General features: G+C 35.6%; 1 long non-coding RNA gene across 1 annotated transcript in view; it reads right to left on the reverse strand.

Annotated features, from left to right (window-relative positions):
• Positions 1-25000, reverse strand: part of LOC136839219 (uncharacterized) — a 616302-nt gene that overhangs the window by 332431 nt on the left and 258871 nt on the right. The gene's annotated exons all lie outside the window — the stretch shown is intronic.

Genomic DNA, 25000 nt, shown 5'->3' on the forward strand with positions numbered 1-25000 from the left:
TCCAGCTAGCGAAACCCCCTCCTAAAAATTCTACCAGTCAGGAAATTTAAATAATCATATAACCTACCTACTCCAAATTACACGGTGAGGAGATTATAACATTTTAAGTGATAAAGATTAAGAGAAAAGCTTAGGGCGAATATCAAATTTGCATGTAAACAGGACACTGCATTCAAATACAAGTTAATAAGTACATTGACTCCATCCAGTGGAACCAAAAAATAATCCTGCCAATCAGGAAATTTCAATAATTATGTGACCTATCTATTCTAAATTACTGGAGATATCAAATCCTACCTAAAGAAAGCTGCGTTAATCTGACTAGCTCTATTAAGCTGCATTTTCACGCGGACACACTGAACAGCTGAGACTCTGAGGTGTCAATAAAATATAAACGCTAATAAATTACCCTAAAAGGTATTAGATAACCCATTACTAAATTCAAGTGATAAAGTCATCATACTGTTGTTTCCTCACAGAATATACCGTATACACTGGTAAATTTTACTGCTACAGCTGATAGCATATCTACAAAAAAGAAATGATCACACTTGCAGATATTATCATTATTATCTCAGTTGATGAAACCTATTCACATGGGACAAGCACACAGGGGCCACTGACTTGAAATTCAAGCTTCCAAAGAATGTTGGTTTCAACCTCCCACTACAGACCCCAAACTGCAGCAGTAACTCATCATGATACAGAGCCAGTGATTTTCCATCACTTTGTGGGAGATGCGAACCCGCAACATCTGAGTGGCATTCCGTGACATTAACCACTATACCAGCGGAACAGCTTTTATTTATCAAAAACACGAGGACCAAATTAGTTTGTTGAAATTCACCAGTCATGCCCAGAACTTTCTGAATCAGTTAACCAGCCCTTTACTGAAAGGCAGGTTCGCCATCATTTAAAAAGAACATCCATTTTATTTGCGCTGGCTAAAATTGACTTTGGCTCCCATACCTGTTGCAATTAGTTTGAAGAATTAACAGGTAAAAAATGCGCCGAAGTTTCTTCAGAGCAATCGGGTTTTCTGTACAGCGTATAATGTTGTATGAAACTCTCGGCCATGGCCCATGAAACTCAGCCGCGGTCCATGAAACTTTCAACCACGGTCTGGTGGTGGCCTGTGTTGTTGACACTATCATGGCTAACTTTAACCTTAAATAAAATTAAAACTACTGAGGCTAGAGGGCTGCAATTTGGTATGTTGATGATTGGAAGGTGGATGATCAACATGCCAATTTGCAGCCCTCTAGCCTCAGTAGTTTTGAGATCTGAAGGCGGAGAGGAAAAGAGCGGACGGACAGACAAACAGCCATCTCAACAGTCTTCTCTTACAGAAACTAAAAAGGAATCTTCCTAAAAAATAAACTTTATGAACTGTGTTCATTGTACTAAAACCTTAAGTCGGAAGATAAGAGTTAATTTCACAAAAGCTTTCAAGAAAACAGGTCTCTTTTTTAGTACTACCCAAACTGTTCCAAGAAACTGTGATTTTATTTTACTGATTACATCTCGATGTTGAACTTCTAACAACGCAACCAAGTATCCCTTTGGCATCAGAAAATTACTTGCAGAATTCCACTGCAGTTTTTTTTTTTTTTCTCACTAAATCTCTTAATTTTCTGAGCTCTATCCAGTTTTCCCAAATACAAACGCTACATCTTGTTTCTTTTACCTGCTAAAGCAAAGGAGAGCACAGTGACCACGGAAGTAAGCAACAATGATATCACGGTCATGACATCAACTCCTGGTTACACCTTCCTTTTTTTCAATGTATCAGTTTTTTTCCATTCTTTTTTTTTACAAGCATTGGAAGAGACCGGTGTAAATCAAAGTTTTTGTGACAACAATAATTATTTATTGTTGAAATCATATTTATTGCAGAAAAGGGTCCCAGAAGTCATCTGTTGGCCGAGGCATCAGATAATATTTTATTTCTATTTATAGAAAATTATCTAATAGAAGAAAGATCCTTCACAACTCACCTAGGATTTTGCCTTGTTCACAGTATATGTTTTGATAGAAAAATTAGTTTGAGAGAGAGAGAGAGAGAGAGAGAGAGAGAGAGAGAGAGAGAGAGAGAGAGAGAGAGAGAGAGAATTTTTGATCCCTAGTTAAAATGAGTATCCCAAGGAATCGCTTGTTCTCGTTTTCTATAATATCTGGTCACATTCCTTCGTCATTTTCTTTGCTTCTTCCTATTAAGGAGGCACTAATGGAATTTCTCAGCTTATCTTACGACTGCAAGATTCACTGGTAACTGATGAAAAATAAAAGTAAACATATTAATATCAAGAAACAATACATAACGCTGGAAATTTATAACTAAACCGTGAGTCCAGACTTTTGGGAAAAACAGGTTCTTTTAAATGAACACCATGATACTCTTTGGAAGTTTGAATTTTAAGTCAATGGTCCCTGTAAGCCTGTTCCACATGAATAGGGTAAGTAATAATAATAATAATAATAATAATAATAATAATAATAATAATAATAATAACAATAATAAAATAATATGATGAAATACAGCATTTCCACGAGAGCTTATTCATTTAAGCTATTCTCATGTCCAATGAAATAACAGGCTTGGCCGCTGAGAAAACTAAAATATTAAAAGATTTCGATGAAAAACACGACGTTACAATCCCTGTGAACTAGAGGTTGGGGGCTGGGATGGGGGGGTTAGCCACTGGACTACTAAATAGGATTATCTGCAGGAAACTGTCATCACAACATCAACACTGGCTACCCATTCGATAAACCCAAACTTTATATAAAGTGATTTTAATGTGAAACGCGATTTGAAGAGCAGCCTAATGCCTTTTGTACAGTTCTGGTCTAATGGAAGGAAACATTCTGATAAAGCTATTCATATAGAGAGAGAGAGAGAGAGAGAGAGAGAGAGAGAGAGAGAGAGAGAGAGAGAGAGAGAGAGAGAGAGATATTCCCAGGGGAGAAGGAGGGGGTAAACAGAATAATTTATGACTAGAAAAGAGTTTTAAAAACTAATCTGAAAACAAAAGGCTTCTTATTATGATTGTTTTTCAACTAGTCGTTATCATTATTATTATTCAGAAAATGAACCCTGTTCACATGGAACACGCTCACAGGGGCCATTGACTTGAAATTCAAATCTAGAAAGGTATATATCAGTATGGTGTAAAAGTATACCTTAGTTTTACCAGACCACTGAGCTGATTAACAGCGCTCCTAAGGGTGGCCCGAAGGATTAGACTTATTTAACGTGGCTAAGAACCAATTGGTTACTTAGCAACGGGACCTACAGCTTATTGTGGAATTCGAACCACATTATAGCGAAAAATTAATTTCTATCACCAGAAATAAATTCCTCTAACTCTTCATTAGCCGGCCGGAGAGTCGAACTTGGGCCTGGCGAGTGCTAGGCCACAACTCTACCGACTCTCCCAAGGAAGAGCTTAGTGTGGTGCATAAAAATTATGTATATGAAAATGTTATACAGTATATAAAAAGGGTAGATATAGAAATAAAATAGTATAAATAAAATAACAAAAGTAAAATAATAAAATACAAAGAATATGCTGTTCATCTAAGAGAAGTAACAGAAGGCAATAGGAAATACAGAAAGAAGAGATAACTTGTTAGAAATTAATGAAATAGATTAACAAATTAATAAATAAACATATTTAAATGTAAGTACATTATTAAATTGCAAGAACTGTATTAGGACAGTAATGCATTACATCTTCGCTTGAACTTCTGAAGTTCCAACTGCACGACATCCTCAGGGAAACTATTCCACAGTCCAGCGGTGTGAGGAATGAAGGGCCTCTGGAACTGAGACGTTCAACATCGAGGCACATTTACTGCATATTGGTGCTCCTGCTGTTCAGCAAATCTGGTCGCTCTCGGCAGGAATAGAGGATCAGGGATCAATTGTGAATATGAAAGGACTTCCTGTCTTCCTTAAACTTTTCGCATAGGAAAAAAAAAAAACCTGATGGTCCAAATTCTGAATTCTGGAAAACTTCATTTCCATATATAAGATTTCCTACGACAAAAAGTTTCGCCATTCTTAACATTTTTTTTCCTTTGCTCAGGATTCCTGCTTCAGGGTATGGAATTAGTTTTTAGCTTATTTCCTCACAAACAAAATTTCTTTCAAAATATTAAAGTGATAGGAGATTCAATTATGAAACTGAATAAGTACCTCTGAATAGAAATGGAGGAATGAAGACTAAAATATTATACAGCCTTCATTAAAATCAAAGAATGAATTACAAGGAGTCAGAAACTCCTGAGCTTTATTTGACTCATTTATAAAGCGATAGAGAAAAGCATTTCAGATCCCGAAAACCTTTTTAAAGTGACTTTACACTAAATTTACTTTATACAACGACAGGTCCCGTAAACTTTATAAACTGACTACATAACAAAATTTACTCTATACAACTCTAATGCGAGGGATAAACTAGTTCTACTCTTTTACCCTGTTCATGCTCGCCTCCTTTAAAATAAAGTACCTGTGAATGAGGCAGCCAAAGAATATAATGTATGAAATTCTTAATAATATTCTCTTGGCTTCTGCTGATACCTAGATTCATCTTTAACACCCAAAATTAACGCCCCGTCGGGATTTAGAGTTAGAACTCCACAGAGATATTGAAACGTCCGCCGAGATATTGAAAATTAATACTTCCCTGAAATATTCAGGCATATAAGTATTTCACTGAGTGTGGCTCTATGCAACAAGGGTCTAAGGAGGTAGGAGGCTAATCTCTTTAATTTTCGTGATTTCAGCGCCGATACTTAAACAAGTAAAAAATACCACGAAGTTTCTTCTGCGCAATTGAGTTTTCTGTACAGCGTATAATGCTGCATGAAACTCTCGGCCACGGCCTATGAAATTCTCAGCCGGCCGTGGTGGCCTGTGTTGTTGCGTCGACAGAAGCACGATCATGGCTAACTTTAACCTCGAATAAAATAGAAACTACTGAGGCTAGAGGGCTGCAGTTTGGTATTGATAATTAGAGGTTGGATGATCAACATACCAATTTGCAGCCCTCTAGACTCAGGAGTTTTTAAGATCTGAGGGCGGACAGAAAAAGTGCGGACAGAAAAAGGGCAGACGGACAGACGAAGCCAGCACAATAGTTTTCTTTTCAGAAAACTAAAACCTATACTATCAGTAAGAAGAAGAAGAAGAAGAAGAAGAAGAAGAAGAAGAAGAAGAAGAAGAAGAAGAAGAAGAAGAAGAAGAAGAAGTCAGTATATACACAAAAACAATACGTCATTAAACCAAAATCTATTTCGAATAAGGAATATTTTTTCTTTATTTTCTGAATAAGGAATATTTTTCTTTCTTCTCTGAATAAAGATTATTTTCTTCTTTCTTAAAATATTTTTGTCTTTTCTGAATAAGGAATATTTTTTCTTTCCTTTCCGAATAAAAATTATTTTCTTTTTCTTAATATTTTTTTTTCTGAATAACGAATCATTTTTCTTTCTTTTCTGAATATGGAACATTATTTTTCTTTTCCGAATACGGAATATTTTGTCTTTCTTTTCTGAATAAGTAATATTTTCTCTTTCTTTCCCGAATAAGAGATATTTTTCTTTCTTTTCTGAAGAGTATTTATTTTTTTTGAAGAAGGAATGTTTTTTTCTTTCTCAAACAAAAAAAAAGATTCATGGAATCACACCAAACGTCCCAATCTTTACGCCCCAGAAAGGACGATTCTTTTCACCACAGCGATAAAGAAAACCCCAAAACCTTTAAAAAAAAAAAAAAGGGTAAAACAAACAAACGAAAAGGGAAAAATAGAGGGAAATGACGGCGGCGTTCAATCCATCACCATTTGCCGCGTATATATATCGTTCGCGGCTGACAGTGAGTTATGGCGTTCCGTTAGCCACAAATTTTCAGGCGGTTATGTACGGCTATTGTCTTTTCCTCTTCGTCCTCAGTCACACAAAACGAACCGCGCGTCAGAGCAGAAAGACAAAATTCCATATTCAGAAAAAAAGAACAAAGATATCCCTTATTCATAAAAATAGAAAATATAATCCTTATTCAGAAAAAAAAAAAAGGAAAAAATATTCCTTATTCAGAAAGAAAGAAAATATATTCCTTATTCAGGAAAGAAAGACAAATATTCCTTACTCAGAAAAAAGAAAAAAAATATTACTCATTCAGAAAAAAAGAAAGTATATTCCTTATTCAGAAAAGAAAAGAAAAAATATATTCCTCACCCAGAAAAGAAAGAAAAAATACTCCTTATTCGGAACAGAAAAAATATTCCATCTTTAGAAAAGAAAAAAATTCCATATTCAGAAAAGAAATAAAAAATATTCCTCATTCAGAAAAGAAAAAAATATTATTAAGAAAGACTCGACATTCTGTAGGTAAAACATACTTCGTATTTCTTTTAGGCAAATAATTCAGACGGAAATATGGAGACATCGTATAAGCGATCGGAACTTCGGAAATTCAAGCGAAGATGCAATGCATTACTACCCTAATACTATTCTTATTGCATTTTAATACATTTTTATCTATCTATTAATTTTTTTTTCTTTTTAATAAGTGAGATCTCTTCTTTCTGTATTTTCCTTTACCTCCTCTTACTTCTTCATAATGAACACCATATTCTTTGGAAGCTTGACTTCCAAGTCAATGGCCCCTGTGGGCTGGGCTTGTTCCATTAGAATAGGTTTCATCCTCTGAATAATAATAATAATAATAATAATAATAATAATAATAATAATAATAATAATAATAATAATAATAATAATAATATTTTATGTACGAATAATGAATGTGGTTGCTGATTTAGACATGCGCCTCAAATATACAAGCAAACATACACATATACACACGTTTACAATCTAACAGAGAGAGAGAGAGAGAGAGAGAGAGAGATGCGAATGTCATATTTTGCCTATTTTACCGTCATGAAAGACCAAAACGAATGTTATACAGTATATTTAAAGAGCTGTAACAAAAAAAAATTTTGCTCTTCTGGCCCAACAAAGGTGGAGAATTCCTCTTCCATTCCAGTCGCTGTAATGGCGTTAGCGTCTCTAAAGGGAGAAGAAGAAGAAGAAGAAGAAGAAGAAGAAGAAGAAGAAGAAGAAGAAGAAGAAGAAGAAGAAGAGGAAGAAGAAGAAGAAGAAGCAGAAGAGGAGGAGGAGGAGGAGGAGGAGGAGGAGGAAAAAACTCGGCAAGGGCAGACGTTTCGAAGAAGAAGAAAAGAAGAAGAAGAGGAGGAGGAGGAGGAGGAGAAGGGGAAGGAGAAGGAGAAGGATAAGGATAAGGAGAAGGAGAAAGAGAAGGCGAAGGAGAAGGAGGCGGAGGAGGAGGAGGAGGAGGAGGAGGAAGGAAAAGCCGGCAAGGGCAGATGTCTTTCCAATTGCTTCCGACACATTTGGAAGCTTGGGGCTTGAACCCAACGACAGGACTCCTTCAGGAGAAAAATCCTCCGTGGGTGTGAGGGCATTTCATCCTATAGCCACTGAAAGGATGTCTTGGCTGGTGCTCCCGGAAGGCGTCGGATTGCCTTGATGCTCAGGATCAAAGGCGGGAGAGAGAGAGAGTGGTCATTTCAGATATTTATTTATAGGAAAACAAAATTACGTTAGTTGAAGATGCCGTACAGTCTGGAAAGAGGGAATTAAATGGAAAATATTATGGGATATTGAAAGACTTAAATACGGTGACATGATGTTTTATGCTTGAGCAAAGCAAAACTACTGGGGAGTAAATAATTGGAGAATATTATGGGATACTGAAAGACTTACTTACGATGACATGGAGATGTTTTATGCTTGAGCAAGGCAAAACTATTGGGGAGTAAATAAATGGAGAATATTATGGGATACTGAAAGACTTCATTACGATAACATGGAGATGTTTTATGCTTGAGAAAAGCAAAACTATTGGGGAGTAAATAATTGGAGAATATCATGGGATATTGAAAAAACTTAATTACGATGACATGAAGATGTTTTATGCTTGAGAAAGCAAAACTATTGTGGAGTAAATAATTAGAGAATATCATGGGATACTGAAAGACTTAATTACGATAACATGAAGATGTTTTATGCTTGAGAAAAGCAAAACTATTGGGGAGTAAATAACTGAAGAGTATTATGGGATACTGAAAAACTTAATTACGATGACATGAAGATGTTTTATGCTTGAGAAAAGCAAAACTATTGGGGAGTAAATAGCTGGAGAATATTATGGGCTTCTGAAAGGTCTTCTTAAGAGGACACGAAGAAGCTTTGTGTTTAAGAACACCAAAACTATACAAAGGGTTCTAGGATTAGATACTGCAAGGCTTAACTAAAAAGACATGAAACAGCGTCGTGTTTGAGAATAGAAAAACTTTATAAAGGGTTCTAGGACAAGAAAACTATAGAGAGGCCACCAAATTCTCGCAAGGAATTGCTCCCATTATGGACCTACAGGAAGGTACGTTGCTGCATCTACTGGTATCACTTACGGAGTGGACATATGAGTGTTGAAGCAATGACAGAAAATAATAATAATAATTCCTTAGTGACTGTGGCACTTACAAACACACAGCCTGGAGAAACACGAATTTTAATAAGCCACTCTTTTAATGTTTAACTTTAATAAAAGGTAGGTTATTAAGAGCAAATAAAGGTTTTCAAGGTGGAAGTGAAGCTCACGTTGGATGAGGTATGCAGGAATAGGAATACAGAATTTATGCCAAAGGCCAAGTGCCGGAACCTATGAGGTCATTAATCGCTGAAAGGGAAATTGAGAGTAAAAAGGTTTGAAAGGTGTAAGAAGAACACAGCACCACAGTTGCACTATGCAACGATTGTTGGGAGAGGTGGGATAGCAAGATGGAAGAAAGAGAATAGGGGCGGAGGTACAGTAAAACGAATGAAAGGGGTTGCAGCTAGAGGCCAATGGGACGCTGCAGTAATGCCTACAGTGCACCATGTGAGGCGCACTAACCAACCAACCCACCCCCTTACGGGTAACGTATGGAGAAGAGTCATTGATTTGGTTAAAATTGGGACTGAGAATATGAGACGGAGAGGCTGTAGATGTGTGTGTGTGTGTGTGTGTGTGTGTGTGTGTGTGTGTGTGTGTGTGTGTGTGTGTGTGTGTGTGTGTGTGTGTGTGTGTGACTAAATGCAATATCCTGGGGCAGCAAAAGAAAAAAAAAATTGTTCGTTTAACGAAGAATGGTAACTGAGTTCACAGACTGAGTCTTATGTGAGGAGAATGTTAGATGCAGTGTTTTTCCGATTGTGTCTAGACATGTCTTAGCCTTTCTTATCGTGAGAAACGTTTATTTTCTAGTGTCCTGAAGTTCCCTTTTCCCCTTTTCCTTAATTTTATTTTTTTATATTTTCTATTTCCACTCATCAGGATTTTTTTTTATTTACTGCAGTAGACCACGGCAATTTATTTCACGTAACCATTTTCTTAGTGTAAGCAACGTAGTTTACATAGTAAATGTTCTCTCTCTCTCTCTCTCTCTCTCTCTCTCTCTCTCTCTCTCTCTCTCTCTCTCTCTCTCTCTCTCACATCTATTTTCCCGACAATGTTTTAGCAATTTAACTTCCTTAAACCACCGGAATTAGCCAAGCCTGAAGCAAAGGAAAAATAATATATTTTGGATTTATGAGAAGTAATTTCGATTATCTGAGAGATATCTGTGCTCCTTCTCCTTCTTCTTCTTCTTCTTCTTCTTCTCCTTCTTCTTCTTCTTCTTCTTCTTCTCTCTTGGGAATGGGAGGAAGTAAGGGCAGCGGCTCCAGCTGCCTCGGGACGTGCCTTACACATAAAAGAGCGATTTCTAGGAAGCAAAAGACGGACACACAAATTGTAGCGTTTGACCTTAAAAAAAAAAAAAAAAAAAAAAAAATATATATATATATATATATATATATATATATATATATATATATATATATATATATATATATATATATATATATATATATATAATGTTACGCGATATTTTTTTAACTTATTTACTTTAATCGGTCGGATGACATACCTGCATATAAGTTTGTAAGGTAAAGAAACGAAAACCATCAAAAATATTTACCCAAGTAGACGATACATATTTTCTGAAGCATATGCCTTGACCCTGACAATTTAAATCTAAAAACACCACGGGGGGGTGGGGTGGAGGGGGAGATTTTACCAGGCACTCACTGTTGCGTCATGATTTTTATTTTATTTACATTAATTGAAAATCATTAAAAGATAATTATCCAAGTGGACGACATATAATTTCTTAAGCATCTGCCCTGACCCAGACGATTTAATCTCTTTCCCAATATTCTTTCTCACCGTCATTCTCCTTTTAAATTTCTTCGCGTCACCTTTTGAAAGATACTCATTACACTCAATGGGGCCTCGAGGAGAATTTTCTCCGGGAATTATTCATCCCTCGTCCCGGCATTATGGAAAATTTCCGCTTCATCTCCATCATTATGAACCCGTCTTGTTGACACCGAGGTAAAGACTTTCGCAAAAAAAAAAAAAAAAAAAAATTCATCATTGCAGCAATTATTCTCGATCTCTAATGATTTTTTTTTCTTCGACTGACGTTGCGTAAACATCTTTATTCAAAGATGGAAAAACGAGGTTTAGATTAAAGGTAGAATGCCTCATATCGGAGTTCTTCACTAATGAAGATTTTACACCTGAGACTGACAAAAATCTACGTATTGCTGTTGATGCAGGAATAATCTACTCTTAAGGAACATATTATAAGCGATTCTTAAGGAATATATTAATGAAATGTTCAAGGAGACGACGAGACTGCTCCCCCTCCCCCTACAGTGATCATTAGTTCAGCACCAATAAAATTAGCTACGAAAAAAATTCTCGTTTAATTTTTTTTTTAAATCATTAGGAGCCTCCGTATACGGGATGTAGTATATATGAAATAACCTTTGTTTGGTGCCAATTATTAGATAATAAATTTTTAAATATATGGCTTCTCAGGAAAGATATATATATATATATATATATATATATATATATATATATATATATATATATATATATATATATATATATATATATATATATATATATATATATATATACATACATATATATATATACAGTATATATACATATATATATATATATATGTATATGTATATATACTCATATAATTGCAAAACAACCTCAGTTCAGTCATGGAAATTCTGCTAGAGATCAGTAACACGAATGTATTGCCAACAAGTACGACGATTTTCTATATCCTCTGTCTATATGCTTGTTAGATTTGTAAGCAGAAGTGTGATTGTTTTTCTGTGGTTTTGGTGAAGCTTATGTAAATTGTAATCCACCATGTAATATTCTGATCTTTTGTATATAAGAAAGCGTTTTGTTTGTTGCTGGCATCGAAGGATGATTTTCCAGATTTTGTTATTGTTGTGAGTGTGTAAACGAGCCCGCCATATTCTGTTCCAGCTTTGTAAACATAGAAGATAATACACGCTAACAAGCACGTCAGCGATGAGTTTCACTTAACCCAAAATTCCGACGAAAATGGGATCAATTATGACAGATTTAATTGGGACCGATACAACAATACAGAATATCACTTCCTTCCAGGTAAGAGTTAATTGTATAGACCAGGATAGGAGACGGTTGACGTAGGCTAAGCCAACCCACGCGTGCCATTGCTAGACATTGACCATAAGGCCATCTGTCAATGCTAACATAAAATTTAGCATGAAAAAAAGATTTACGAATACTACACAATAAATACGGATGAAAAACTTACAATTTCTAAACATGAATGTGATGCCAACAAGTGCGACGATTCCCTATATCCTCTAGGCTGAATTGAATTGATTGAACTGAATATACAATTTAGGCCAAAGGCCAAGCACTGGGACCTATGAGGTCATTCAGCGCTGAAAAGGAAACTGACAGTAAAAGTTTGAAAGGTGTAGCAGGAGGAAAACCTCGCAGTTGCACTATGAATCAATTGTTAGAAGAGGGTGGAAAGTAAGATGGAAGAAAGAGAATATGAAAAGAGGTACAGTAAACGCAACGAAAGGGGTTGCAGCTAGGGGCCAAGGGTACGCTGCAAAGAACCTTAAGTAATGCCTACAGTGCACTGCATGAGGTACACTGACGGCGCTACCCCACCTAAGTGGCCTATATCCTCTAAATACTGCCACCAAATTCAGCAAGGAAGGAACCGAAAGGAAACCATACCACTATCACAACTAAATAGACGTCATGATTAGAAGATGAAACTCGCATTAATCTTCTTCAGCTGGAAATACTAACATTTAGGAAACGCCTGCGAAATCTGCCACTACCAAAAGCGATACTTATCGAACGCAAGCTTTTACAAACGGCATATCAAAACGCAAAATCCAGGGATTCCAGAACGACAGCAGTAGCGTTTAAATGCGCTTACAATGACCTCGGTCATATATCACAGGTCAAGAATAGCGCAGCGGAAGTTTTACGCGAAGTATTAATCAAAAAGCGTCGGGTTCGCGACCCGGAATTAATATGTTTCATATATTCCAATGCCATCCGCCATATTTCAGCTTTTTTTTCCGCTGAAATTGCGCAGCCTCCGTGATTTGGGGAGAGCTGGAATTGGTGTTATTCATTCTCTGTTGATAAAGAATTAAGTTTGTTACTGATGTTTCAGATTTCTAAGGGTTAACAGCCATGATACAACGTAGTGATTTACGTAACAAAGCTCTTTTTTTTCTTTTTAGCTAAGTTTAGTCTGGGCACAATTTTCGTTTTATTTATATCATACGCCAGAAATAACACAACAAGGTCAATGAAGCTACTGAAATATTGTTTAAAATACACTAGATCATCTTTCCATCTGTGAGCATTTAAAACAGAGAGAGAGAGAGAGACTATATATATATATATATGTATATATATATATATATATATATATATATATATATATATATATATATATATATATATATATATATATATATATATATATATATATATATATATATATATATATATATATATATATATATACTGTATATATATATATATATATATATATATATATATATATATATATATATAGATATATATATATATATATATATATATATATATATATATATATATATATATATATATATATATATACTGAGAGAGAGAGAGAGAGAGAGAGAGAGAGAGAGAGAGAGAGAGAGGAAGGTGTATTTATGAGAACATTCTTCCAATGAAAAGGAAATAAGACCTCATTTCTGAACAGTACATTTTAGTGCTTATAATAAAGTCATTCTTTGAGTTGAAAGGCGTGACGCCTCCCGCAAGAAAAGAATGGGATTAGTTATAAAATGAATCTCAGAACTTTCATCTACGCTCTCCTCCCAATCTCCTGTGGACGCCCTGATGCCAACACCGTCCCCCCACCCTTCCCCCCCCGTTTCGCTGTTGATTAAAACCTGTGTTATTATTTTCTTCCAGACTGGTTAGCTTGAATAGCGAAGACTTCGAGATTTTTAGTTTTCTGTAAAATAAAACCACTGTGCCGGCTTTGTCTGTCCGTCCGCACTTTACTCTGTCCGCCCTCAGATCTGAAAAACTATTGAGGCTAGAGGGCTGCAAATTGGCATGTTGATCATCCACCCTTCAGTCATCAAACATACCAAACTGCAGCCCTCTAGCCTCAGTAGTTTTTATTTTATTTAAGGTTAAAGTTAGCCATAATCGTGCCTCTGGCAACGATATCGGATAGGCCACCACCTGGCCGTGGTTAAAGTTTCATGGGCCACGGCTCATACAGCATTTTACCGAGACCACCGAAAGATAGATCTGTTTTCGGTGGCCTTGATTATACGCTGTAGCGGCTGCACAGAAAACTCGATTGCACCGAAGAAACTTGGGCACATTTTTTACTTATATATATTGGAGAGTTTATGTAAAAAACAAATTCACTACTGTTCTTTTGGTGCATATTTTTGTATCTTTTTGTAATCGAGTAAATATAATTATGGACTACAGAAAACTCATTATTGTTGTAGCTTTATTGGAGATCTTTGTACCTTTGTTGTATTTGAGTAAATACTTATGGACTGCAGAAAGAATACAACTGCAGTTGCAAATCTACAGAAGTAGCTATTTTTTTTTTACTTCACTTTGTACACAGTTATTATAAGGATAGAGATTACGCTTTTAGCAAAAATTCCTACTTAGATTTGACGCTGACACAAAAGTATCAAAATATATCAATGAAGATGCTGTTATATTAACAGAAAAAAGAAATCTATCAATTAAATGCGACTTCCATTTCCACATTAGTTTAGCATTTTAACTTTCCCCAAGCAAAAAGAATTAGACAAGCCTGAAGCAAGGGGGAAAAAAATAAGGATTTACGTCAAGCGAGAACTCAAGCGACGCCGAAGTCATTTTGATTATCTGGGAGGTATTTTGTGCTTCTTCTTCTCTCTTGGGAACGAGAGGAAGTCAGGGCACCAGATGTAGCTGCCTCAGGAACGTGCCTTACATATGAAGAGCACTTTCAGGAAGTAAGAGACGGGACCTCCTGTCACCTATAACATAATTTGTAGAATGGACTGTTCAGAAAGAAATGCTGGCGAGAATGAGGCTTCTCCAAGCACTCAAATGCCATGCTATGCGTTTTATATTACTTATATTTGTCAGATGTTGTAAGTGAAGGCAAAATTTGTCTACGTAGACGGTACATTCCTTAGGTATTAGTCACGAATTACATAAAAAAGGCTATTTTTTAATGCATTTCTGTACCATCATTCTCTGTGTTTTCAAATAAATTTTTACTATTCATCACGAAAACCTAGGTCATGGTACAATTTGTCCATGTACGCGATATTTTATCCCAAGTATTTATCATGAATTACAATAGAAAAAATAAATTCTCTCACTAAATTTCCTTGCCATCAATTTTATGAACATACTTTTATAAATATAATTAACATACTGCAGGGAATCATTCCTGACAATTCTGGGAAATTCTGTGAAATTCTTCGTGATTTGGGATCACAACAGTGTCTTCCTGTTGACGTCCAGGTAAAGTCTTCACAAAAGAATAAGAGACAATTATCCGGTGCAGTAATTAATCTCGATCATCAATGATGTTTTTTCCCGGCTGATGACGTCTGATGAAATAAGACTTTTTTCAAGACTTCTTTTTTCAAAGAGGAAAACAAAAAAGGCTTGAATTAAAGGACAGAAAATTTCGCATCAGAACTCAGTTAATCAGGAATCTTTCGGACCTGATATCTGCGGAAATCAATGCAGGGCCGTCGATGTAAAAAATAATTTATTCTCGACTCAATTACCCCGAAGGAATATATTAACGATTTTGGCTCCAATTTGCTGTATAAAGAGGCCGCGGTACCCGGGCTGGTCGTTAGTGCTGCATCACCGCAAAAATAAAATGCTTTTAAAATTTTATTTCTATTTTTGAAGTCATTAGGATTCCCCTTGATAAAGGATGTTGTAAAAGTTAATGAACGTGTGGTCGGCACCCAATTTTTTAATAAATTCATAAAATGTATGGTGCTCTAAAAAAACAATTTCTTCAGTACTTTACTTTTCCCTGACTATGCAGTATAGCATGAGTATGGATGAATTTTAAAAATGAACAGTGTATACATCAAATTGTTTTGAAACCACACTCGATATTAAAACCCTTCAGAAATGGAAAACTATATTTGATAATTTCTATTGGAAAACTATATCTGATAATTTATCATGGAAAACTATATTTGACTTTTTCTAATGGAAAAATATATTTGATCATTTCTAATGGGAAACTATTTTTGATAATTTCGAATAGACCACTATATTTGATAAATTCTAATGGAAAACTTTATTTAACAATTTCTATGGGAAAACTATACTTGAAAATTTCTGATGGAAAACTATATTTGACAATTTCCATATGAAAACTATACTTGATAATTTCTAATGGAAAACTATATTTGACAATTTCTATGGGAAAACTATACTTGAAAATTTCTAATGGAAAACTATATTTCACAATTTCTATGGGAAAACTATATTTGATAAACTCTCATGTAAAACTATATTTGATAAAGTCTCATGGAAAACTATATTTGACAATTTCTATGGGAAAACTACTGTATACTTGATAATTTCTAATGGAAAACTATATTTGAAAACTTCTATGGGAAAACTATACTTTATAAATTCTCATGGAAAACTATATTTGACAATTTCTATGGGAAAACTATACTTGATAATTTCTAATGGAAAACTATATTTGAAAACTTCTATGGGAACTCTATACTTGATAATTTCTAATGGAAAACTATATTTGACAATTTCTATGGGAAAACTATACTTGATAATTTCTAATGGAAAACTATATTTGACAATTTCTATGGGAAAACTATACTTGATAAATTCTAATGGAAAACTATATTTGACAATTTCTTTGGGAAAACTATACTTGATAAATTCTAATGGAAAACTATATTTGACAATTTCTATGGAAAAACTATATTTGATCATTTCTAGGCGACGGAAAAACATACCGAGCTATATATATTACATAGCTATATTACAATTGTGATGAAAATTTACATTATGAATTATGAAATATTTAATTGTCACAATATTCCGAGGAATATCTGTTGGAATACAAAGTCATCAGCCATGCGCAGTAATGTCATCACGAATAACATAACACGCAATGGAGAGTAATTTGAGAATGTTGCAGAGAAATGTGAGCCAGAAATTGTGCAATACAGTGTACACCGAGCACTGACAAATTAAATCTTAATTGCTTGCGTCATTACACAACGGAGCATGAAGGAAGCGACCAATATTCCATTTTAGTTAACAAAAAAGAAAAAAATTTAAACCTGAGAATTATTTGCATAATGCAACGATGCTGTCATCATTCTTACGGAAGCTTTATTCATGTTTGAATGTATAGACTACAATAATTTTTTCCATAAAGGAAAAGAACTCTCTCTCTCTCTCTCTTTATTTGACCTCCTAAGAGGATATGTACAGTGTTTAATACAATTTAAACTGAATGATAATGGTAACAAAAAAAGTCTCATAAAGTCTCTAATTCCTCGTAGGAGTGCGACGCCGCACGTCAGTGCACCTCACGCGGTGCACTGTAGGCATTACTCAAGGTTCTTTGCAGCGTCCCTTTGGCCCCTAGCTACGACCCCTTTAATTCCTTTTACTGTGTCTCCATTCATATTCTCTTTCTTCCATCTTACTTTCCACCCTCTCAAAACAATTGATTCTTAGCGCAACTGCGAGGTCTTCCTCCTATTACGCCTTTCAAACCTTTTACTGTCAATTTCCATGTCAGCGCTGAATGTCCTCATAGGTCCCAGTGCTTGGCCTTTGGCCTAAATTTTAAATTCAAATTTCTTAAAGCTTCTAATTAAGTATGCATAACATTTTTGAGTAAATAACCGGAAATTACAAACACAAACACCGTCCTATCTTCTTTATTCCTTACTTTACAATTTCTAGCTCATTTGTCTCCGATGTGCTGTAATGAACAGTCACGAAAATACAATTTATCACTGGAAAATGAAAAATATGTAAATCAGACATCAACTAACGGGATAGGAATGAAAGATTTAGGCCAAAGGCCAAGCGCTGAGACCTATGAGGTCATTCAGCGCTGAAACGAAAACTGAGAGTAAAGGGAGTTTGAAAGGTGTACCAGGAGAAAAACCACGCAGTTGCACTATGAAATAATTGTGAAGAAAGGGTGGATAGCAAGATGAAAGAAAGATAATATGAATGGAGGTACAGTAAAAGGAATGAAAGGGGTTGCGGCTGGGGGCCGAAGGGACGCTGCAGAGAACCTTCAGTAATGCCTACAGTGCACCCTGTAAGGTGGACTGACGGTACTACCCCCCTAAAGGGACATCAACTAACGAACCACAGGTGTTTCCAGAAAGCTAATCAATGTCCTTGCTCAGCAATTCACTGCAGTTGTTACTGTAAATTAATATCTTTCGATTCTGTTCTCTCCATTGCACTGCCAATATAATGCCCAATAATACTCAATTCGCCTTATGATGACTCAATATATATATATTCAGCTCTTTGTTGGGTGAGTCGGTAGAGTTGCGGACTGTCACTCGATGGGCCGGAGTTCAATTCCCCGGCCGGCTGATGAAGAGTTAGAGAAATTTATTTCTGGTGATAGAAATTCATTTCTCGCTATAATGTGGTTCGGATCCCACAATAAGCTGTAGGTCCCGTTGCTAAGTAACCAGTTGGTTCTTAGCCACGTAAAATAAGTCTAATCCTTCGGGCCAGCCCTACGAGAGCTGTTAATCAGCTAAGTGGTCTGGTAAAACTAAGATATACTTTTTTTTTTGTAGTATACTCATTCCTCATTGTCCTGTAATTTTGGAATATCTCTAACCTACACATTCCAAGAATCTTGTTTGCTTCACCATGACAACTCCGGGAACAAGATTTCAATGACAACATATATATGTTCATTTCGTAACTATTGATATCAGTCCACGTGTCGCCCATCTTTTGTGCTCACTCAAAACTAATTTCGTTAATCAACTGCTCCATTTTCTTTGTTTTCGGAATCGCATTTCAGTCAAGAGGTGATTTTTGTCCTTGCTGAATACCCTTGATTAATGTCAGTGCGAAACTTTAATAATAATAATAATAATAATAATAATAATAACCTCTTTGCTGGATATTGTCTTTAATAATAATAATAATAATAATAATAATAATAATAATAATAATAATAATAATAATAATAATCATGCCAGGACCGTCCATAACCAGAGGATAGCAAGAAAAGACATAATCACGAACATCGAAGTGATTGAATTAACCGCCGCCTATCAATTGCAAAACCAACACTTTAATAAACCTTTCTCCTCCCCACGGCAGCCAGGAATAATAATAATCAAAATTCGGCAATCTTCTTTCTTCATTCAGCACTACAACGCCGCTCGGAAGACGAAAACAGAACTTGGATGGAAATATACAGCCAAAAATTTCAACCTAATAATAATAATAATAATAATAATAATAATAATAATAATAATAATAATAATAATAATAATAATCTTTTTGTCTTTGCTGGATAGCTTGAAAATATACGCAAAACTTTAATAATAATAATAATAATAATAATAATAATAATAATAATAATAATAATAACAACCTTGATTAATATCAACGCAAAACTATAATAATAATAATAATAATAATAATAATAATAATAATAATAATAATAATAATAATAATAATAACCTTCCTATGGGACCGATAACTTGAATCTCCCTTCTAACTCTCCAAGATGAGACGCCAGCAATTGCAAAATATAAAAATATATCGCATAAATTATGACCCACTTGTAAAGGTTGTCTCCTGTAGTGGACTGATTCAAACTGGGTCAATATCGATCATTTTTAAATGTCCATTTGAGTATCTTTCCTTTTATAACTTACATATTACAGAATTAATAAGGTTCTCGTAGTTATCGGGGTCTTGAAATCTCCCAATATATATATAAAAGTGAAGAAGCATTAGAAATAATGAAATATAAAACTAAGTTAAAAGGGAAACAAATAAATACTGACATCTAAATCAGCAATACGAGCTAAGGTAACAGACCATAGCTCTTAAAATTAGCTTTACAGCCACTCTTAAACTTAAGGGCGCTGGCATCACTAATCTATGCCTTTTCATTAAATGCAGCAAAAGACCTATTTATACTACTGGGCAGTGTTGGCACAGTGCCATTAAAAAAGCAATAATTTTTGACCTAGTATGACCTTCGCCGTAATGAACTCTGGGTTTTTTCCGGCAAGTAAGTGGAGTTTGATGAGAGATGTTTTAGAATGACGGTTTTCTCTATGACCGACTTTATTATTTAAATTATCACAATGCATGGAAAATGGCCACATTTGGAGAATTTATTGCAACCCAGCCATATTGCAGTGGGCCAAAAGAGGCCCGAGTAGTAAGGCTGTAGCCTTGAGTATTTTGGGGGCGAAACGGACTTTTCCTTGAAACTGAGAAACAAGCAGCCTATTGGCAACCAATTGATCACAATGCATGGAAAATGGCCACATTTGGACAATTGACTGCAGTCTGGACATATTCCAGGGTGCCAAAAAAGGCCCGAAGAGTAAGGCTACATCTTTTCCTTGAAACAAAAAAATGCAGCCTATTGGCAACCAGTTGATCACAATACATGGAAAATGGCCACATTTGGACAACTGACTGCAATCAGGCCACATTGCAGGGGACCAAAAAAGGCCCGAATAGTAAGACTATAACTGCTGATTTAAGCAAACATTTCAATTTATCTCTTGAAGTACGTACTTTATACCAAATGTATGTATTAATAAGATCAAACTATCTATTGGCAGAAAAAGAGAAGCATCATTCAGTTAATCCGCATAACCAAACAAATTGTCTCTGTTAAATCTAAAGCACGTAAACTAATAAAGAAAATGTCTCTGTTAAATCTAAAATACGTAAACTTAAAAAAAAACGTAAACTAAAGGTCCAAGTTGACAAAAAGCTTACTCCATAATATTTAAACTTATTACCATTTGTAAGCTGTGAGTGAATTTGATCGAGTCTTGAAAATGAAGGAACTGGCATCTTTTTCTAATCACTCTTCAAGTAATGGCATAAAAATGCATAAAATTAACGTCTAGTGTTCACTTAACAACATCTTTGCTAAAACAAGTTATATTTCATTTATTGGAGAAGCAAATCCACAGTTATGTATATGTACATATATTTAAAGACAACTCAATATAGATGGCTTTCGGGAGCTCGTTCTGTTCCCCTTTTCAATCTGATGCGTTGATGTAGCACCCCAACCAAGTAAACATAAAAGGACTCAAAACAAGCGAAGTTGTTTATAAACTGTGGAACCGGTCGTCAAACATAGATCAGGCAATGCCGTCGTTTTCTGATGAAAGTCCTGCCTGTCGTCTGGAGCGTCTAATTGGTCCTTGCTCGATGCGGTCGTTTTGCTGGTCATCAACTGCCTAGGCGCCTGCAACAGCGGTTACTGGAAGCAACCGAGTTACCTGAACGGGAGAAAGACCAATTAGACCAATTGGTCCTTGCTCGATCCGGTCGTTTTGCTGGTCATCAACTGCACAGGCGCATGCAACAGCGGTTACTGGAAGCAACCGAGTTACCTGAACGGGAGAAAGACCAATTAGACCAATTGGTCCTTGCTCGATGCGGTCGTTTTTCTGGTCGTCAACTGCATAGGCGCCTGCAACAGTGGTTACTGGAAGCAACCGAGTTACCTGAACGGGAGAAAGACCAATTAGACCAATTAAACCAATTAGACGCTCCAGACGACTGGCAGGACTTTCATCAGAAAACGACAGCATTGCCTGATCTATGTTTGACGACCGGTTCCATAGTTTATAAACAACTTCGCTTGTTTTGAGTCCTTTTATGTTTATTTGGTTGGAGTGCTACATCAACGCATCAGATTGAAAAGGGGAACCGAGCAAGTTCCCGAAAGCTACCTATATTGATTTGTCTTTAAATATATGTACATATACATAACTGTGGATTTGCTTCTCCATTTTAAGACTCATGCTACTATGAGTATTTTTTAATTTCATTTATTGTTCAAAACAATTTAGATTTTAATGGTATCAGTTGACAGCATCTGTACCCTAAATTCCTCTACTATACTCGGTTTTTTTTACCGAGGCACATTTGCACCGAATCGCAGGGGTGTCCTTTTAGCTCGGAAAAGTTTCCTGCTAGCTGATTGGTTGCAAATATTTTGTCCGAATAGCATCATTGCTTTCAAATAATTACCAAGTAATGTGAATCGAAACTTATTTACTAACCTAAATTTCTCCCTCAGATATGTGTTTTGTCAATAAATAATGTTAACGAATAAAGAGATTATAAAGGATTGTGATGGTAAGTCTAAATTTAATAACAACACCTGCCGAAGTCAACGACAGGAGCTTGTTTTCGGATGTACGTTGCATAATTTTTTTACTTTTCACATATTTTAACACCAATCGGGATAAATTACACTAAGCATAAGAAAAACATGTTATTATAAACTTTCTTTGAATACCAGAGTCTACTAAAAACATGGAATTAATAAAACTCGCTATTATCGGAAACTTCCAGGGAGGTAAAAGGAACAGCCTGCGGCGGCCTGGCGGGAAAAACTATCACAGGTGATTGTCATTGCAGCATTTTCCTGATTTATGTAAATGTTGAAATCAGTGTTATGTTACTTAGATTACTTTAATGGCTATATCTGCAATGAAAAAGTTTCTGTGCTTCTTTTTGTAGGTGCACGCTAATAAAAATATATTTCGCAGACATTAACAACTTACTCTTTCATGTAAGTTACAGCAGACAATGCGAGATAAGAAAACTTTTTTTCTTATTTTGCGTTCTGTTCAGGACACATATAAGGTTAACACGAGTTTCTGCGGATATTTTGAGAAGTAAAAGAATATGTGACTGAGTAGAATATGTACTATACACATATACATTTTAAGGATTAGCTGGCTATATGCGTCTACTGTCAAATACCGAGGCGGGGATGGAAGGGAGGGGGAGGGGTATCGCGTTGTAACTCGGTGAAATTATGAATTCGTTTAATTATGATTTTTATGCAATTTATGGAACACTACAGTATCCTCAAACCGAAAATGGTGCTATTAATAGAATCTATACCTTTACGACAAAATTAGCAAATCCTTTCTATACGGACTTACATCATAGGCCTACATACACCTAGCTTAACTTACATCAAGCATCAGCTACTGTTTACTGTTACTCCTTACCTTAAAGAGTTAAGCAAACTTTATTGCAATTGTCAAAAAATGGTGTAAGACACATAGACATAGGCTAGCCTAGTTTGAAATCTGTGCAAGAAATAAAGCCATAATAAGGGAAGTACATTATTATTATGTAAAAGAAAAAAAGAGCGTCTTCATATTTATCATCATATTTATCATAATGATATAACAAAAGGCTTCAGCACAAAAGCCTATAAAAGATGATATGTATCTGAAAAGTTTTCTTGCCCATCAACATTTGCTGGCATGTGGATACCATATGAATAACTAGGCCTACTTATCTAGGTCATTTTATCTAAATTTTATCTAATGCCACAGGCTGTTCCTTTTACCTCCCCGGAAGTTTTCACTAATAGCGAGTTTTATTAATTCCATGTTTTTAGTAGACTCTGGTATTCAAAGAAAGTTTATAATAACATGTTTTTCTTATGCTTAGTGTAGTTTATCCCAATTGGTGTTAAAATATGTGAAAAGTAAAAAAATTATGCAGCGTGCATCCGAAAGCAAGCTCCTGTCGTTGACTTCGGCGTGTGTTGTTATTAAATTTAGACTTACCATCACAATCCTATATAAACTCTTTATTCGTTAACATTATTTATTGACAAAACATATATCTGTGGGAGAAAATTAGGTTAGTAAATAAGTTTCGATTCACATTACTTGGTAATTATTTGAAAACAATGTTGCTATTCGGACAAAATATTTGCAACCAATCAGCTAGCAGGAAACTTTTCCGAGCTAAAAGGGCACCCCTGCGATTCGGTGCAAATGTGCCTCGGTAAAAAAAACCGAGTATAGACCTAGCTTCATCTTTAATGAATTTTCCAAATGTAAAATAAATATAACTTTCTTAAAGATAGGTCTACGTTAATGCCATACAGGCCGAGCTGTAGGCCTATAAACAATCACACATCCGGCTATTCATTTCCGAGGAAATTTTCAGTGCACATTTTTTCTTTAAACTCTTGTTCCGTGTAGTTGTTAGAAAAAGGATAATTAAAATGTTGTTTGAGCTACTATATTGCTCTGGCGCCTCCATAAATCTCCAACTTTAGCAATAACCGACATTCTGCGTTGGCGCAATCTGTTCAGTGACTGCGCCATTAAGAGATCGGTGCTCCTCTGACAGATAGCTGTTTTTAACATTAATTCTCTATCGCTATTCGATCTCGGTAAAAAGCAAGCCATTAATACAGTGGTTCTGAACCTTTTTCGATGTATGCACCCTTTTCAAATCAGCAGTCAGTTTTCGCACCCCCTGAATTGCTGAAATAATAATGATAATAATAATAATAATAATAATAATTATTATTATTATTATTATTATTTATTTTATGACCATATTAAAATATATTTTACTTTAATTACTCATAGGCATTCTCGCACCCCTTAGGAACCGGCTTCGCTGCCCCTAGGGTGCGAGCACCCCTGGTTATGAACCACTGCATCAATATGTTACCGTTATTGTTTAAGGTTACTGGTAGTCGCGGTAGCTACTGACGAAGAGCTAAAAGGTATTTTAATGCCTTCATCATTACTGAGACACTGTTGTAAGGGCTGATAAGCAGACGCAAAAAAATGGCGGTAACATTTTAATCCGATCAAGATTTCAAACGGAAGTTAAGTATATCTTAGTTTAACCAGACCACTGAGCTGATTAACAGCCCTCCTAGGGCTGGCCCGAAGGATTAGACTTATTTTACGTGGCTAAGAACCAACTGGTTACCTAGCACCGGGACCTACAGCTTATTGTGGAATCCGAACCACATTATGACGAGAACTGAATTTCTATCACCAGAAATGAATTCCTCTAATTCTTCACTGGCCGGTCGGAGAGTCGACGCTGGGCCAACAGCGTGCTCGTCGAGAGCTCTACCCAACCATCCAATGAAGAACTATGAAACGGAAGTCATCTGTAGAAATGTTTGATGTCATTCCGGATGGTATGATTCGCTGTTTTTGTGAATATTCTTTTCATATGATTTTTTTCGCGTTTGCGTCGATCACCTTAACCATAAAAATATGGATGATGGGATGAATAAAGGCAACCTCGCTTAGTTAACATATTACACCTTATTTCTCTATTCACACGTAAGACTGGATGACTGTTCTGTAGCGTACAATCGGTCAAACGATAGAAAAAAAA

The sequence above is a fragment of the Macrobrachium rosenbergii genome, chromosome 6, assembly GCF_040412425.1.
Source record: "Macrobrachium rosenbergii isolate ZJJX-2024 chromosome 6, ASM4041242v1, whole genome shotgun sequence".
Taxonomy (NCBI): domain Eukaryota; kingdom Metazoa; phylum Arthropoda; class Malacostraca; order Decapoda; family Palaemonidae; genus Macrobrachium; species Macrobrachium rosenbergii.